A 6740-nucleotide genomic window follows, 5' to 3' on the forward strand; every position below is an offset into this window, starting at 1 on the left:
CTCATGGATAACAAGTCCATCATTATCAGAAATGCTGATAAGGGAGGCGGCATCGTGATTCAGGACCGTGATGACTATCTGGCCGAAGCATATAAAATTCTAGGAGATAAAGGCTACTACGAGATCCTAACTCAGAACCCTTTAAAGGATGACATTAGGAAATTATTGACCCTTCTGGAAACAGCTGAATCACAGGAAATATTAACCAAAAAGGAGAAGGAATACATCAATACATCACCATAGATCACCCTAACCTAGCATTGTTTTCCAATTTACCAAAAGTACACAAATCTATCAATAACCCACCAGGGAGATCTATTATTTCTGGAATCTCCTCATTAACATGCAATTTATCTCATTACATTGACATTTTTTTACAGAAATATGTTGTCCAGTTACCATCCTACCTTAAGGACTCCGCCACTCTAACCACCCTCCTCAAAGAGGTTAATTGGAAAAAATCATACATTTGGGCCACACTTGATGTTGCCTCATTATACTCAAATATCCCACACACAACAGGGATAGATGCTATACGACATTGTTTACAACAGGATGTGAACCTCCCGGCCTCACAGGGACAATTAATTTTGGATGGCATTGATTTCATTCTTAATCATAACATCTTCACCTTCGATAACAAAATTTACAAGCAGACAAGGGGGACCGCTATGGGGTCACGATTCGCGCCCAGTTTTGCGAATTTGTACATGGGGATCTTTGAAGAGCAATTCATTTATAACGAACACCCTTGGAAAAACAAACAGTTTTTTTATAAACGTTACATCGATGACCTACTTTTGATCTGGGACGGCAGCCTAGAGGAGGTCAACGATTTCACCATCCATCTAAACAATAACAGTTTTAACCTCACCTTCACAGCCAATTATTCTGAAACATCTATTGAATATTTGGCTCTAGTCCTATCCACTAGAAATAACGTCATTGAAACTAAGACCTTTCTTAAAAAGGTAGATGGAACCTGCTATCTGGACTACCGCGCGCACCACAAGAAGTGGAAAAATAGCATCCCTTTTAGTCAGTTTAAGCGTATCTGCCGTAACTGTACAAAGGATGAGGATTTCCAACTACAAAGTCAGGTAATTGAAAAAAGGTTTTGCAACAAAGGGTACCCATGTGGCGTCGTCAAGGCAGCACTACGGCAGGCGCAGAAATATACCCAGGAAGACTGTCTACCATCAGGAACTAAACTATCAGTAACCAAACAAACTGATCTAGACACCACTAACAAATACAAGACGTCCTTCATAACTACGTTCACCACACGACTCAGAGATATACTCAAGAAACACTGGCAGATATTACAAGCGGATCCCTTCCTAACAAAACATATACAACCGGAGCCACACATAACCTTCAGAAGAGCACAAACAATTAAAAATCTCATCGCCCCCAGTCGTTTGCGCTCTCAGAAGAAACACCTTTCTCCCATGTTGAGTCTGTTTCCCAAAGTGCTTGGCAGTTACAAATGTGGACATCATCGATGTAAGTGCTGCCTAAACATCTCAAGTTGGGTTACCAAGTTCTCCAGTAACGTGACAGGAGAGAATTTCGAAATAAAACACTTTCTAAACTGTTCATCAACATACGTCATTTATATATTGGAGTGCACCTGTGGACTGCAATACATTGGCCGGACCACCCTTACTTTAAGAGAGAGGATGAACAAGCACCGCTGGAACATCACGAATGGCTTTCTTAAACATGGGGTGTCCCGACACTTTGTCCAGGCACACAATAAAGATCCAGGGGATCTCTCCCTGTTACCCATCGAAGAAATCCCAGCCACCCATGGCAATCGCTACCAGAAATTGAGGAGAAAAGAAATGTACTGGATATTCAAACTTCAAACTATAGAACCATACGGTTTAAATGAATCTCTAGAGACCAACTGTTTCTAAACCCCCGTTTGCCATCTACTTTTTTCATCATATACTTCCCCCTTTCTCTTGATTCAGATTTACTTATACCCATCCAGTCCAAGCCCCCTCTTCGTCTCTCTGTCCAAACCATTGGGATACCCTACCCCCTACACACTCACTCTCCCACCCCTTGTACGCCAACCCTCCCACCCTCATTTCCTTGGCCCCCCCACCCCTTCCCTGTCTCATGTGTGACCCCACATTAATCTCCATCCCGCAACCCTTATCCCACAACCATCCACCCCTTTTCCCAAATCACATCCTGCCATATTCCCCCCCCCAGTACCAATTGTCTCTCATCCCGTTCAAATCCCGTTCACTTCCCTCTGCCACTATATTCACAACAGATCATTATGTTCTATTCAGACTAAACGTCCTCAATCCCCCACCCCAATGTATATCCAATCACTCCACTAACTGCCTGTCCATCAATCACCTTGTCACACGGCTCTATTATATCCTCTCTGTCTGTTCCAGTCATGCCGCACTGTCTCAATACATCAGCCCCAACACTATATGATTATTATGTCTCAGTACATCAGCCCCAACATTATACATGATTATATAGTGCCAGCTCATTATGCCCTCCTGCACTGGTTCAGTATACCAGTTTGAGAACCCGAGCGCACCTCCTGAACAGCGCTTGCAGAGAGGGGATCCTCCTCTGACATCATCAAACCTGCCTTCAGCGCACCAGCCGGATAGCGCTGCAGAGAGAAGATCCCCGCCGGACGTCACTGACCCCGCCTCCTCAACTTTAAAAAGCGCGAGCTCACACATGTGGTAAGCGGCGCCATACACAGCAGCACGCACCAGAGGAGGCTCCCAGGTAAGCTGTTCACCAGCCTTATCCAGCATATACCAATGGCAGTATTACACTATACTCACCACCAGTGTCTCGTTCTCTCATGCTGCCAGCCACTAGTTCTTTCTTCCTTTTTTTCTAGTTTATCACATATATATATTCATGTATTTTATACTTTTTTCCTGCAGCCATCTGGCTATTCTTGTTGTTGGCGCCCCCAAGGTAAACCTCTTATTCCCCTCTGTCCTGTATAATTTTACACCACAATGTATAGACCGGTTCAGTAAACAATCATTGGCATAATCCACTACATATTGCCACACTATACGACACCATAAAAGCACCATACTAGGGACATCGGGATGTTTCTTTGCATATCATGGTCCAGCACTTGGACTTCCTTTTATGCCATTTATATCTACTTATATGATAACGTTGTTCATGTAGGACATACTGGAGTACGCAAATTTTATGCTAGTAGAATATATTAGAACACCCCTTTTTGCCATCACTGGGTCTATGAGTGGCCCTTTACGCGTAATATGTAACATGTGATATCAAACATTCATTGATTTTCTTTTCTTTTAATCGATTGATCTATTTTAGTTTAATTTGCATTTACATTTTATTCTTCTCTATAAATCACAGTTCTTATCATTTTTTATATATATATACTGTATATATACACTGCTCAAAAAAATAAAGGGAACACTTAAACAACACAATGTAACGCCAAGTAAATCACACTTCTGTGAAATCAAACTGTCCACTTAGGAAGCAACACTGAGTGACAATCAATTTCACATGCTGTTGTGCAAATGGGATAGACAACAGGTGGAAATTATAGGCAATTAGCAAGAGACCCCCAATAAAGGAGTGGTTCTGCAGGTGGTAACCACAGACCACTTCTCAGTTCCTATGCTTCCTGGCTGATGTTTTGGTCACTTTTGAATGCTGGCGGTGCTTTTACTCTAGTGGTAGCATGAGACGGAGTCTACAACCCACACAAGTGGCTCAGGCAGTGCAGCTTATCCAGGATGGCACATCAATGCGAGCTGTGGCAAGAAGGTTTGCTGTCTCTGTCAGCGTAGTGTCCAGAGCATGGAGGCGCTACCAGGAAACAGGCCAGTACATCAGGAGACGTGGAGGAGGCCGTAGGAGGGCAACAACCCAGCAGCAGGACCACTACCTCCGCCTTTGTGCAAGGAGGAACAGGAGGAGCACTGCCAGAGCCCTGCAAAATGACCTCCAGCAGGCCACAAATGTGCATGTGTCTGCTCAAATGGTCAGAAACAGACTCCATGAGGGTGATATGAGGGCCCGACGTCCACAGGTGGGGGTTGTGCTTAAAGCCCAACACTGTGCAGGACGTTTGGCATTTGCCAGAGAACACCAAGATTGTCAAATTTGCCACTGGCGCCCTGTGCTCTTCACAGATGAAAGCAGGTTCACACTGAGCAAATGTGACAGACGTGACAGAGTCTGGAGACGCCGTGGAGAACATTCTGTAGCCTGCAACATCCTCCAGCATGACTGGTTTGGCATTGGGTCAGTAATGGTGTGGGGTGGCATTTCTTTGGAGGGCCGCACAGCCCTCCATGTGCTCGCCGGAGGTAGCCTGACTGCCATTAGGTACCGAGATGAGATTCTCAGACCCCTTGTGAGACCATATGCTGGTGCGGTTGGCCCTGGGTTCCTCCTAATGCAAGACAATGCTAGACCTCATGTGGCTGGAGTGTGCCAGCAGTTCCTGCAAGACGAAGGCATTGATGCTATGGACTGGCCCGCCCGTTCCCCAGACCTGAATCCAATTGAGCACATCTAGGACATCATGTCTCGCTCTATCCACCAACGTCACGTTGCACCACAGACTGTCCAGGAGTTGGCAGATGCTTTAGTCCAGGTCTGGGAGGAGACCGTCCGCCACCTCATCAGGAGCATGCACAGGCATTGTAGGGAGGTCATACAGGCACGTGGAGGCCACACACACTACTGAGCCTCATTTTGACTTGTTTTAAGGACATTACATCAAAGTTGGATCAGCCTGTAGTGTGTTTTTCCACTTTAATTTTGAGTGTGACTCCAAATCCAGACCTCCATGGGTTGAAAAATTTGATTTATATTTTTAAATTTTTGTGTGATTTTGTTGTCAGCGCATTCAACTATGTAAAGAACAAAGTATTTCAGAAGAATATTTAATTAACTCAGATCTAGGATGTGTTATTTTTGTGTTCCCTTTATTTTTTTGAGCAGTGTATATTTTTTTTATTGTATAATGTACATACATATACCTCTTATTATGAGGGGATCCATTTGGCTTCGGCATTCTTGTTTTATCTTTTTAGACTTGAGAAAGGAGTTATAAACTCCGAAACGCGTTGTCAATTGCACAATAACAGCTATTACACCAAAAGCCCCCGAATTTAGGTCGTTTCTGTGCGCCAAAGAAGTACCTTACCGTGTGCTAGCACACGAATCATTCATCACTTCTTCCACAGTCCTTAGGAGTTTTTGGCAACTCCATCCAAAAGGACCGAATGGGTACTGGCAGCACCGACCCCCTTCTCCCTGTGTATCTGCCCCTGCGGAAGTTGTGCTCACACACACACAACACCAAAAGGTGAGCATATTCCATCCATTTCGCTAAACTGAACTATCGTTGATTACCACCCTATGAGCGCCTCTCCCCATTTCTCTCTTGCCATAATTTATGTGGAAGGAAGGATCAGAAACCACCGTTACTGGGATTAGAATAAGACAAGGAGCTAGATACCAGCCAGTTGGATTTCCACTAACGTAACTGAACTTTAATCTGAAGTTTTTATCTACAAAAAGCCTGTTACCTGGGATTACAATTTATTACCTCTGCATACAAGAGAGAGACTGTGTTATCTGTGAATGTCATTGCTACTGAGAACTAGCAAAACAGTAAAAGTTGTGAGTTAGATTCAACTGTTGTCTTACTCCTTAATTCAACTACTACTCTCACCATTGTTGTACCACAACGGTACTGGTGTCACGACTAACGGGACCTAGCCATAAGCACACAAAGCCAAGTTACTACCAAGGGCACCTCAACCACCATCTGGCCTGTGTCCCTCATATCAGAATGTGCCCCGGAGAATTCCTGTGCTGTTCTCCCCTTCACTGCACTGCTGGCCCAGGGAGACATCTGCTAACCGTGAGTACCCGATGAACTGTTGTACCCTTCGGCCCACCGTGAACCTCGCGTGTTCTCCCCTGCGGACCGGCACGTTGCCGAGGAAAAAATGACAGCTGAAGAAACAGTCATAAGACTCATTCAACAGAGATTCTACAGTGAAGAGTTGAAGAGACTTAGTCAAGAACCTAAAAGGCTTCCAAACAACCACCCATTGTACAAGCTTAATCTTGTTCTGCAGGATGGTATACTGAAGGTGGGAGGGAGACTGGACAATGCATCGTTACCTAGCAGAGAGAAGCATCCAGCAATTCTACCCAAAAATTCTACCTTCACAGGTTTGATTATTGATCACTACCACAAGAAATCCTTGCACCAGGGAAGAAGCTTTACCCAAAGCTGTTTGAGAGAAGGTGGTTACTGGATAGTGAAAGGAAGCAAAGTTATAGCAAAGTATATAAGTAAATGTGTAGTCTGCAGAAAGGCACGTAGACCTACCGAAGAACAAAGAATGGCAGATTTACCGGCAGATCATGTAAACCCATCACCACCATTTCTTTATAGCGGAATGGATTGTTTTGGCCCATTCATCACCAAACTGAACCGCCAGGAGTACAAGAGATATGGACTAATATTTACATGTCTGAGCTCCAGAGCAATTCACCTGGAAATGTTAGAGGATATGTCAACTGACGCATTCATCAACGCCTTAAGATGTTTGAATTGAAGAAAGCTCTAAAAGAGATCGATAAAGAAAAAGTAACTGAGTATTTGTTAGAGAAACAGTGTGATTTTCACATGAATGCTCCAAATGCAAGCCCTACAGGAAGAG

The sequence above is a fragment of the Bufo bufo genome, chromosome 5, assembly GCF_905171765.1.
Source record: "Bufo bufo chromosome 5, aBufBuf1.1, whole genome shotgun sequence".
Lineage (NCBI taxonomy): Eukaryota > Metazoa > Chordata > Amphibia > Anura > Bufonidae > Bufo > Bufo bufo.